Below are 13,359 nucleotides of genomic sequence, written 5' to 3' on the forward strand. Positions count from 1 at the left end.
CAAGTAAAGTTGCTCTACCTTATTTTTTTTGTTTTCTACTCCGAAATGTCCATGCAAATAGTTAAAACACTTTCTTTAGTATTAGTACAGTACCTTGTTTTACTTATGTCAGGGGAAATAAAAAGCAACCGCATTTCACAATTCAACATTTTAATAAATGTTAAATAATAGTAATCATCATCACTTTATTAATCCCCATGGGGAAATTGCCTTTTACATCTCCCTCAACTTGCTCTTTGTAAGTAAGTTGTCGATGAAGGACAGCCACTCATGGCTGCACCCAGGGAGCTAGGAGTTAAGGGCCTTGCTCAAGAACCCACAGACATGTAGAGGCTGGGTTTGAACTGATGACCTTGTAATTACAGGCGCACAGGATTAGCCCACTGAGCCACACAGAACACATGACCCCAGTTGGTTGACTACAAGAATTTTTATAAATAAATTACAAATATCAACTAGAACACAGAACACAGAAACACAGAAAGCATACAATAGGTATTTTAGACATCCAGAAATTGTGCAAATGTTGCAAAAGCAGTCAAGTAGAAAACAATTTGAATAGTGGAATGTAATCATGTGCATTATATGTGTGTATGATCAGCAGGGTTTAAATATGAGTACAGTCAATCTATTTCAATACATCTATATTGTACAGCACAATTCTATATACAGTACTATACACTATATACAATATCTATACAGTATCTAAGTAGTTTTGCATTTGTAAAATGCAACTAGAAAACCCCTTGTCTCATGCTGTCTTGCCATGCTTCCCCGAAGATAATACTTGTCAAATTGGAACGTGTGTCATCTGTTCATGTAATTTAGCTGTGAAGCTTAATGAAAAACAATTAGCATCAGTTAGCATAGCACCGCACTAGCAGACCACAGCTGCTCTGGGTAAAATTGTTCTAAAACATGTTACACAGCAAATGTGCCAGTGTTAAATTAACACTGCATGGTGTTTATATGGACCCACACCATTCAGTGTTACCTATAATACTTTACAGTGTGCAGTGAGTGTTGTTTTTACAGTGTTAATATTTATTAACTCATATAGTGTTCAATTGACAACCTAGACTGTTAAGTCACCAGCTCCACATATCAGCCCCATTTTAATATGTACACAAGAAGTCATAAGGATCAGAAGAGCCACCCCAGATTCACCCACCATCATGAGAAAGACTCTGACCAAAAAGGACCTTACAGCTTTTTCTTGTCTTATGTTGAAGTGTTGTTGGCTCAGTTCTGACTGATCTTGAAGATTAAAGCACTGCGGTCCTGGTGGTTTTATAGTATGTTGGTGTCAGGTCAAAGGAATACAATATAGATGTATTGAAATAGATTGACTGTACTCATATTTAAACCCTGCTGATCATACACACATATAATGCACACGATTACATTCCACTGTTCAAATTGTTTTCTACTTGACTGGTTTTGCAACATTTGCACAATTTTTGGATGTCTAAAATACCTATTGTATGCTTTCTGTGTTTAGAGTTGATATTTGTAATTTATTTATAAAAATTCTTGTAGTCAAGCAACTGGGGTCATGTGTTCTGTGTGGCTCAGTGGGCTAATCCTGTGCGCCTGTAATCACAAGGTCACCAGTTCAAACCCAGCCTCTACATGTCTGTGGGTCCTTGAGCAAGGCCCTTAACTCCTAGCTCCCTGGGTGCAGCCATGAGTGGCTGTCCTTCATGGGCAACTTACTTACAAAGAGCAAGTTGAGGGAGATGTAAAAGGCAATTTCTCCATGGGGATTAATGAAGTGATGACGATTACTATTACAGTATTTAACATTTATTAAAATGTTGAATTGTGAAATGCGGTTGTTTTTTATTTCCCCTGACTTAAATAAAACAAGATACTAATACTAAAGAAAGTGTTTTAACTATTTGCATGGACAATTCTGAGTAGAAAACAAAAAAATTAAGGTAGAGCAACTTGAAGTACAGTAACTTAATGTTTCAATGAATATTGAATTAATATTAAGTAGGTATTACATGACTTGATTAAGGTACACATAGGCTGACATTTGGTGCCCGAGCTGAAACTGTTCTGGGCCAGAACAGGGCCACCAACATGTCTACATCTGGCTTTGTGCTGGTCCATGTGTGGGCCACCTCTGGCAAACCAGATCTGGGCCAGCAAGGGGCCGTCATTCATTGCGGTATCTGGGCCGGGTGTAAGCGCATAGTGTGGGCTCAAAATGCAAAACCCAATGTACCTATCTCTTTTAGTTTATATACTATTACATTGGAAGCTAGATTAAACATTTTATAAATTTGCAATCCTACAGGGTGAAGACTTTCCGATAAGTTTGGGTGCTTTGTTTCAATATGCCGCTTTAGTTTTGATGGTTTTAGAGCCCCGTTTGAAGTGTTAATCCACACTGTGCCTTGGGCTTACAGCGCTGGCTTAAAGCAATGCATTCTGCTCCTGATGCAATGCATCATGGTTAGATTTAACCCCCTGGGCCCTGAGGCCTTTTTTCCACTTTCGAGGTAGTCTGACATGCCTTGACATTTTAAAATATTTCACCTATCTAAAAAACATTTATCCCAAAGTGATACATTTGCTTTTATTCAGCACAAACTCAGCACCAATAATCTGAGACCTCTTAGAATGTTATTATTCTATTTTTTGTTAAAATCAACTTTAAACATATACTTTTCAAAAACCTATTTTCAGACATGCTGAGAAATTGTAAAAAATCACATTATAGACATTTCTAGGTAAGACTTTTGAGCTCTGGAGCTTATAGACACAGGGGTTGGCTACACATAGGTGAAAGTGACATTCAGAAATTTTATATGGTTTGATTACTAAAGTGTTAGAACTTTGGAGTGACACTCTTTTTCTCAAAGTCAGTGGTCTTCACAATGAATATTGATGAGATAGGTGTCCTCACACCTGTAGTAGTTTGCATACTGTCAATGGCCCATCTGTCTGGAATGTCACTGCACCCCACACCCATCACTTTGGAAAGGCAGTTTGAAACGCAAGAAAAGTAGCAACAATAAAATCCCTTTCACAGTTTATTGATAGATGGAATGAAAAATGAAAAACTGTGACTATATAAATATAGAAAGCGATAAATATGATGCAGTGACTATTATTGACGCTCTGGGGACGAGGGCATCATCGACCGCGTATCTTTCTCGTGTATTTCAGTTTATATCTCGCTGAAATCATTATGTAGAATCATGAAAAAAACACTGACTAAATCCGTTATCTGTCTTCTTTTCAAAACTTCCATTGTCAGAAGTATTAAAGTTTTTAAAATTAGGTTAAATAGGCAAAAAAGCAAATCGTGTCACCTTTCTTGGTTTTACTTGCGTCGGGAGCGTTTGGGACCGCTCTCAGCGGAAGATCGCTATTCACGTTCTAAATACGCTGCGTTTGAATCGGCGACCACGTGATTGCAGGCACACAGGCTTAGCCCACTGAGCTATGAACACAGGTATGAGCTTCGCTGCTGAAAGTGGCAACACAGGCGCAAAGCTTCAGCGGCAGAGACGTATCCGTGTGCTATATTGTAGCCGATCAGTGAAAACACTACCCAGACATGTGCTCTTGTTTATTTCGGTCACAATGGGCGTATTCACATATTTCTTTACCCAATACTAACTGTCGGATTATCATGTTATTATCATGCGAATAGCGCGATTTGCAAGTGGGTGGGCGATCAGAGCCGCTTCGAGACGCAGACGCTTAAGTCAGTCACTCTTGTTCTTTCAATTCGTATCACGAAGCTGTAAAAATATATTTAGTTTCTACCTATATATATTTGAAAAGTAGACCGTCCAAGGTTTCTGAGAGTATTTTTAAAATGTGTATATGACAAAAACTCGCGGAGTTATTTAAACGGTTTTGCGAAATTTCTGACAGATCCCGCCGACGGGATGGCCGGTCCCAAGGGGTTAAACGTGGTGCTGGCGGCCCTATACGGATCAGTGGCCAGTCTCGATTTTCAAACTGCGAACTTCAAACTGCGAAATATTGCGCTGATGAAAAGAAGCCTTACCAAGCATTTCTCTGTCCTCCGTCTCCCTGCTCTCCTGTGCCTTGCCAGTTTACCTTGTATAAGATCCTTACCTTTTGTGCCTTCCCTCAGTCCAGCTCCCGATCCTGACCTACCGGTCCTGCTGAGCCCGGTTCCTCCTGTCCTCCTCCCCGCTTGTTCTCCTGTCCTGTGTTCACTCGTCGGACGGATCTCTTGGCTGTCGACCCTCGCTTACGGACCACGACCACGATTATCGCCTGCTGTTCCTTGATCTGTCTGCCTGATCGCCACCCTGGGAGAAGCTCCCTTACCTCGCACAGCCGCTCCGATTTACTTTTGCTTGAGCGTCGACTTAGACGAGTTACAAGCCGGCGACTTAGACCAGTTTTACTGTAGAATAAATGCCCAGATAGTAAAATCTTTCTGGCCCAGATGTTAACCTGATGCGGCAACCGAGAGCGGTCCGCTCAGTCGCCATCATTCCATGCGGTATGTGGGCCAGATGATCATGCGTGCTGTGGGCCACATCCGGGCCAGAAAGATTTTGCTATCTGGGTGGTGTCTAGTCCAAATGAGGCTGAAGCTGAAACAACCATCAGAGTGGCTCGTCACAGGCTGACAAGGCCTGTTCGATAGTACTTTTCTTTCAGTATTTTAATTTTTCTGTATTTTTTTTATTTAACGTGTGCATTTTATATTTTGTTTGTTTTTTTAAATAAAAACTCTTAACGAACACCTTTGTATTTTTTATATATTATAAATAAAATATATTAGTATTAATACGTGTTCAACACTAAAGCAAACGTAGAAATAATTATTGGCAATCGTAGGATAATAAGAGGGTCGGGGAATCATTGCGTAGGATAATAAGAGGGTCGGGGAATCATCGCGTAGGATAATAAGAGGGTCGGGGAATCATCGCGTAGGATAGTAAGAGGGTCGGGATATTTTCGCGTAGGATAATAAGAGGGTCGGGGAATCATCGCGTAGGATAATAAGACGGTCGGGGAATCATCGCGTAGGATAGTAAGAGGGTCGGGATATTTTCGCGTAGGATAATAAGAGGGTCGGGGAATCATCGCGTAGGATAATAAGAGGGTCGGGGAATCATCGCGTAGGATAATAAGAGGGTCGGGGAATCATCGCGTAGGATAATAAGACGGTCGGGGAATCATCGCGTAGGATAATAAGACGGTCGGGGAATCATCGCGTAGGATAGTAAGAGGGTCGGGATATTTTCGCGTAGGATAATAAGAGGGTCGGGGAATCATCGCGTAGGATAGTAAGAGGGTCGGGATATTTTCGCGTAGGATAATAAGAGGGTCGGGGAATCATCGCGGAGTTTCACTTAGATGTAGCGTTTTCATCGCTGTTGAGACGGAAAATGTCGTGATCGCATCGCCTGGACGGAGCTGTGTCAACGCCGCTAAGCAGTGCCAATGTGCAAAAGCCGGAAATGCTACTATAGATATCGACCTTTTAAGAATTAACGTATCAGCGACGTAGCACGCACCGACATACTTGTGCTGACTAGGTCACTTAATTGTCACACTGACTATCTCTAACGATTATAAAGCAGCATTTTGAAAACCGCTTTAAAAAAATAACTGGTAAAACAATTACGTTGGCTTCTGGCCAAACGAAATTTGTATTTCCCCCTACCTTGTTGGCCCTTCAGTTCTACTGAAGACCCATATCAGGTCCTTTTTATCCTTTGGATGATGTTTTTTTTTCCTAATGGGATAATCTCTAATCCCAGCAAGCATTATGTGTATTCTACCTCTACATGGGATAATCTCTAATCACAGGATCTGTGATGTGTATTCTGACTGTTCCTGAGGTAATCCCACAACCAGCAGTGAATATTCCATCTGTTCATAGGATAATCAGAATCAGAACTTACTTTACTGCCATTATGTACCAACATACCAGAATTGTTTGTGGTCCAATGCCAAACATGAAGTACATAATATTAAAGGAGAAACACTTCACAGAATACTATGTATAAAAATAGGAATTCAACAAAGCACACAAACATGTACGGAAGACCAGTACGATCATACAAATGATAGAATGAAAGAGATCTTATGACAACAATGAACATAGAAGAGGAGAATTATCCCTGGCTGAATGGATTGCATGTGACTGACGGGATTACTGAAGTACTAGGTGAGTTTATTTATCCCTTCTGTTCCTCTTCTGATCAACATTCTTCATTTATTAAATCAGCATTCACATAGTGCTATATTTACATCAAAGTGAAGTGCTGCTTTCTAAATTCCATTTTTAAAATGAATCCTGGGTCCAGATTATGGAGAAGTGCCTACTGGGAATTGCATTACAGAAATTGCATTACAGAAATTGCATTACTGGCTCCATCCTACCTAAAAGACCTCATCACACCCCGCACTGCACCACGATCTCTCCGATCCTCCAGCACTGCTCGACTGGTCCCACCACCCCTCAAGGCACAAGGAAGACACACCTCCCGGCTCTTCTCTGTTCTGGCACCAAGTTGGTGGAATGAACTCCCCCTAGATGTCCGAACAGCTGAGTCACTGCATGTCTTCAAAAGACGACTTAAAACACACCTTTTCCAGAAATACCTGAATTAGCACTTCTGGCATTATACTTTCATTACTTAAAAAAATAATAATAATAATAAAAAAAAAGCACTTTTCCAACAGAGTATTAGATCGATGGTACTCATAGCCTTGGTTTTTATTGAGCTAGTATCGGGAAAAATTCATTGTGGAGTCTTAAAGCACTTATGTAAGTCGCTCTGGCTAAGGGCGTCTGCCAAATGATGTAAATGTAAATGTAAATGATGGCAAAATCATAATTTTATTACTTCTACTAATAGTGAATGGCTCGCAGTGTTAATCACTAGCAAATGCACTACACAACCATTCTATGTTCTTTTAGCTGCCCCTTGTGGTGAAAACTCCCGCTGATTAAAAGATGATAACATTAGCTTTGGCTTGGTTCAGCAAGCAGTTAGGAGAAGCGGTGTCTGTACATAGCCTACAGTGTGTGAGATGGGCTTCCATTCTGTCTCCAGTGTCCCCATGCTTCTTGGAGTTCAGACAGAGTAGGACACCTGAGTGAGGTGTCGTGGTTGTGTTGGGCTCTGCTCTGGCAGGAGGTCATCTGAGCATGGGAAGGAAGAGCACAAAAGGACAGGGCTCTACAGCAGGCAGGTGGCCCAGTGCATACTTGGTGTATATAGCTGGGTCACCTTCCTTCAGTGTGGCCGGTGAATAAAATCCCTGAAAACTGAGCTTTACCTTCATTCAATGAGAATCACCTTTTAAAATATATTTGTCTATAGTCCAAATGAAATGTTGAGAGGGGGGCTCCTTTAATGTAATGTAATGTAAAGTGCAAGAACTGGTGTTGCGCTAGCTGTCCGAATTGTAGAGCATAAGCAGAAAGGGAGACAGGATTCCTGAAGAAGTTCCATCCATCCCAAAATCTACAACTACCTTCAGCAAATAGCTTGAACACAGTCATAATGTCTAAAAGCCTTAATTACACTCATTATAATCAACCCCAGGTTCTCAGGGAATAGAATTGTTTATGACAAACAAAACATGAAGATCAACCAGTGAAATTTGAAATAATAATAAAAAAAAACACACACACATTTGAATTCATATCTTTGTGGGGACTTTCATGTCATTTCTACAGGAAGTTTTTTGATTGCAGTCATGGATTTTTATAAAACTTAGTTTCCCCTTGTGGGGACTGAAAAAGTGGTCTGCACAATGTCAAAATAACAGGTTTTACATTGCTATACAAAAACACACCGATGAATGCTTTAAAGTATCACACAGAATCAAGGAGTCAATTTGAAGACACAGATGCAGCAGCCACAGATTTCCACATGTGCTCCATCAACAACTTGAGATACTGCTGTTCCTACGGTAAGATGATGTTCAACATCAAAAAAATGTGGACTGTCTGCGAGGGAGCTCAGAGCAACAAAAACATGGACCGGCTGCGGCATCATTACCGCGAAGATCATTACCGGGCGCACACACGCCCACACACACACAAGTCAATTTAGAGACACAAATATACCTAAGTACACCTCTTTCAATCTTTGGAGTAAAACAGAGGATCCAGAGAAAATTCATATAACACTAGGAGAACATGCAAACCTCACACACAGAGCAAAAGTGATCTTTGACTCCCAGCCCCCAAGGGTGTGATGTAACTTATGTGTCCTGAGCCTCTGCGCCGTCCAAACCCGAAAAATCACCCAACCATCAGTCTGTTTGTCCTGGGCAGAGTCACCTGGGGCCTGTGCCAAGCAGCACAGGGCACAAGGCTGGGGTACATCCTGGGCAGGATGCTAGTCCATCACAGGTCATATACACACACATTCATACACTATGGGAAATTGTAGAAGCACCAATTAGCCTAAACAATGTCTGCAGGAAAACATTCATGCATACACCGAGCAGCAGGGGCATTGCTAGAGATTGTGGGCCCCATGAAGGCATATCATATTGGGCCCTCCAGTCCAGACTAATCCAGCTATTCTCCCAATTTTTTAGGCCGCCTGTCATTCAGGGGCCCTTGGAATCATCGTAACTTTCCCCCGCCATTACGGCACCCCTGCCAAGCAGTGATGAGATTCAAAGCCCCAAACCCATCGGTGACAGACAACAGGGCCACCAGCTAAGCCTCCATGACACCCTACTTTCAAGTCAATACATATTTAAAAGTGTTGAAATTTAAATGACCGTGTGATAATTTCAATTATATTATATTGGGGTCAAAATGTCCCCATATTACTTTCATCATATTAACACAATTCATGTATAATTGAAGTTACTGAAAACTATCAGCATTAAAGGATGTCAAACAAGCTTTTAAGTAATAATGTGGATTGTATTGGTAGGATAAGGGATAACACACACACGCACACACACAGGCATTTTTTTTCTAAACACACAGGTATTTTTTTTTAAATAATGATTTAATATTATTTTTTAAACCAATCAGCATACCCTGTACTGGTATAAACAATAAAATGCACCTTGTACGTATGTCTGCTAGGTGGAGTTGCTCCTAACTGTGCGCAGTGGAGTTGAACAATCACAACTTCCCAGAATATTACAGTAACAGGAGGACAGTGAACAAGTCTTATTAATTCTATGCTGTGGGGACGATGTAATCGTCCACGTGTTCACCTTAATACACAGGACATTTAAGCCATTGCAGAATCCAAACCCAGAAATGCAGCTCCCTACACCAGCAACACCAATATAGAAACTGCCACAAAATCCATGCCCCCTGATAACCAGCCCCTTTTATTTCCACCACCGTCGTGGGGACCGTACTACAAAGAGTCAACGCAAGGTAAGCTACAAAGTGCAAACAAATTTACAACCTACCCTACATAGTGCCCTATGTTTACTTTGTCTGTACTATGAGTACAGTCTTTGCACCTTATCTGTTTGGCACTATATGTCGGTCATTCCTGTTATTCAGTGACTTTTCTGTCCTCATGGTTTACTTATATTTTCTCTAACATGAGTCACATATTTAAAGCAAATATATATTTAGGTCTTCGTTATCACGTAAACAGAGACAATACGTATTAAAAATTTAAAAACTTTTATTGATATACGCATTAAGGCTGCCATGATTAGTGGGCATAGTCGATGACATGTTCTTCTTCAATATCACTACGCAATTATTGAAGTAGCTATTCTCTAAAGCCCTGCAGTGACATGTAGTTTGTTATACTGTGTTTGTATGAAATGCCTTTTTATATATCATTATTGTTTCAGTTTATGCTGTAGCCATTTGTGCATGAATCTCCTTGCGTCAGAGGAAGTTGGGAGTGGGGTGTGACCTTTATGAAGCAGAATGAGACGAGATGAGTTGTAAAATAAATGGTTACGCTAACTGCAGAGAGACCTTTCTCATGCGGCCCTGCTCAATCTGTGTAGTCATACCATGGCAGTCAGTTAAACAGGGAGGTTTATCTGCAGTGTTGGATTGTCTCCTGGGAACCTGTACAGCCAGTGCTTGGAGTGTGATGTAGGACACAAAATCAGGACCGCCCACTTTTTACTCATTTTAATCTTAAAATATGGACAGTGTGAACTGGAACTTTGCCATTTTGCTCATATCACTTCCTCTGCCAGCACTTGCAGGATGGGCTTCCCCTTTCATTCTGGTTCCTCCCAAGGTTTCTTCCTTCTAGGGAGTTTTTCCTTGCCACTGGCTTGCTCTCTGTGGGCTTTGGGCAGGGATAAGGTAAAGTGCTTTGAGACAATGTAATGTTGTGAAAATGCGCGACACAAGTAATATTGAATTGAAATGAATCACACCAGCTTGTCTCAGCTGACAGCAGCTCTTACTTATCTGATAAGGGGGGGGGGGTATCACATACCTTCTGGTCAACGTCAAAAGAAATTTATATATAAAATAATATATTGCATATTGCTATAACACTCAGTAAATGGGACCTATTATGCTTTTCCCTTTCTATTAGTGTGTTACATGGCTTCAACTGCATGTAAACGGTCTGCAAAGTCTTTAGATGCAAAGTACATAGCAAAGGGAGTAACTCTCAGCACAGAAACCACTCATCTCTCATCTGCCTAAAACACCTCATTGGAATTCCAGCCCTTACTTCCATGACATGATGAGGTCACCTCATAACACAATCCTTATTGTCTGCCTACCTGCAAGGATCTGTCTGCAGACTGAAAGACAGGGGAATGAAGGGTAAACCGACCAATCAAACCACACTGGACTCATTGGGGGTGGGATTAGACAGAGGGCGAATAGACATGTGCATTATGAGAAAACAATATGTGCTTTTCGAACACTGAAGCATGCATACTCTATTCTAGTTGATCATAGATATAAAATTATAAACTGAAAGTGAGCATAATAATGCCCTTCAAGCAACAGTAGGCTGCTGTCCATGGTGCTGAAAACCTGGATTGGCAAATTTTACATGAAATTTTTTCACCTACGTGAACTGTAACCCTCTTATTTTGTTGGCAGTGATGCTCTGTGAAGTCATACTGTACAGAGGTGGGTATAGAAAGGATTACAGTGAGTAATAGGTGATTTAGATGAACTTTTTTTACATTTGACAACCAAAAGGCTTTGGACAATCAGTTCAACTTTGGACAATAGCACCTCCAAAAAGTTTCTCTGTCTCTCTTGCTAGTTATTTCTCTTTACCCCCCAGTCAAGGAGGAATCAAATGCAGAAGCACATTGTACAGTAGGAGATGTAAGGTGCAACACACATTAAAAGCTCTTTTTGTGTGAACATTATAAAACAGATTACAGTTTTTTTCAGTCGCTAACAAGCGTTTGTCCAAACAGTTGTCACATTTTCAAAACTCTAAACACAATTAGCACAGCATCGGTCTTTTGTGGCCATACCATTCACACATTTCATGTCGTTTTCACCCAATATGCAGTCAGTGAACACATTTCCACAATGCTTACATTTTCTTAACAGACAAGCTATACCTCCCAACAAAATTATGGACTGTTTTTGTAGTATTTACGAATGTTAACACACAACATCCCACAATAGCAAAAACAATATTCCAAACCTTAGATACAGTATAAAAACCTCTGCTTCTGCAATGATATCAGTTCAAAAACAATATCAATATCAAAAATATATCTCAGCTGATAATAAACAAACAATTGAATAATTGACACACAGCTGATTTATGTTGGGTAAATTGGGCCAACCACAGCTTATTCCATTCTGGCTTAGACTCAGTGGGGTTTATAAGGCAAGACTTTGAGGAGTGATGTTGATGAAAACATGTGGCCTAACCCTGAAGATCGCAGAGATTAGATGCAAATTTTTTGCCTTTTTTTAGCCCCCCTCCCCCTCCCCCCCTTTTTATCTTGGCTTTTTGCTGTTGTTTTTTTTGTTCAGAATGCTCTTGTGTGTTTCATGGATATTTTGTTCACTATAAGCAATACTGTAAAACTTTTTCTGTTCTATCATACCGTGTTTCTACTGTACCTCCTGTAGTAAACAGTAAAGAAAAAAAAACTTGTTTGCTTTTTACTGGAATGCTTTTGAATGTGAACATTACTGTACATGTGGACATACAGTTACCAACCAAGACATTTCTGGTGTCAAAATGGTGGATTGCATGTTTTGCATGCAAATACCTGTAAAACTGAAACATAAAAGTCTATGCAGTTTTTGTAATGTCAATAATAGCCAGTATTTTGAAACCTGGTGTACTTTGATTGACTGCATGTGCCTTGTGAAGTGAAAACAAGTGTTATTCTTTGACAGAATAATTTCATTTTGAGTCAGATTTATAGTGCTTTTGTAAAGTTAGTGTGTGCAGAGAAAGATGTGTTCTATTTTGAAATGAAGAGTTAGTATATATTTAACAAAATGTATTTTTGAGAAGAAAATTATCCATTTGGCCAATTGTGTTTTGTAGGTGTGAGTCTGTGTTAAGAGTTTAGAAAAAGTATCTGAAGTATGGGTAAGCGCTTGTTAGCGATTGAAAAAAACTGTACTGCATTTTGCACCGAAAGTTTACAGTGTGAAGTGTTTGGAAAAAGTCATGGTATTGAGACAAGTGTAAAAATGATTGGAAAAAACTGTAATATTGACTTATGTAGCTGAATTTTGTTTATCCACTAGAGGGCAGTCACACACAGGAGCTAAGATAAGATAAGATAAGATAAGATAAGATAAGATAAGATAAGATAAGATAAGATAAGATAAGATAAGATAAGATATCCTTTATTAGTCCCACAAGTGGGAAATTTGCATTGTCACGGGAGAAAGTGGACAGTACAAGAATAAAGCAGCAAAAATGAAAAACAATAGGATAAAATCTATATATGTACAGAGTGGATATAAAAATATAAACATAAATATATGTACAACACTGTGGAATTGCACTCAAAGAAATATTGCACATAAGAAAACCCCATGGTGTATTGGATGTGTGTGTTTTGTTAGTCTCTGTGTGTGTGTGTGTTCAGCTGCAAGGACTTTGTTATAGAGTTTGACAGCAGTTGGAAGGAAAGACCTTCTGAATCTCTCCTTCCCACATCGTGGATGCAGCAGCCGGCCACTAAAGGAGCTGCTCAGTGCTGTCAGAGTCTCCTGCATGGGGTGATAGATGTTATCCAACAGGGATGGCAGCTTAGCCACCATTCTCCTGTCACTCACACCCTCCACTGGGTCCAGAGGGCATCCTAGAACAGAGCTGGCCCTCCGGATCAGCCTGTTTAGTCTCTTCCTGTCCCCAGCAGAGATGCTGCTGCCCCAGCAGACCACACCGTCTAAACTAAACACACCGTCTAAACCAG

This window comes from Paramormyrops kingsleyae, chromosome 24 (assembly GCF_048594095.1).
Source record: "Paramormyrops kingsleyae isolate MSU_618 chromosome 24, PKINGS_0.4, whole genome shotgun sequence".
NCBI classification, from domain to species: Eukaryota; Metazoa; Chordata; class Actinopteri; order Osteoglossiformes; family Mormyridae; genus Paramormyrops; species Paramormyrops kingsleyae.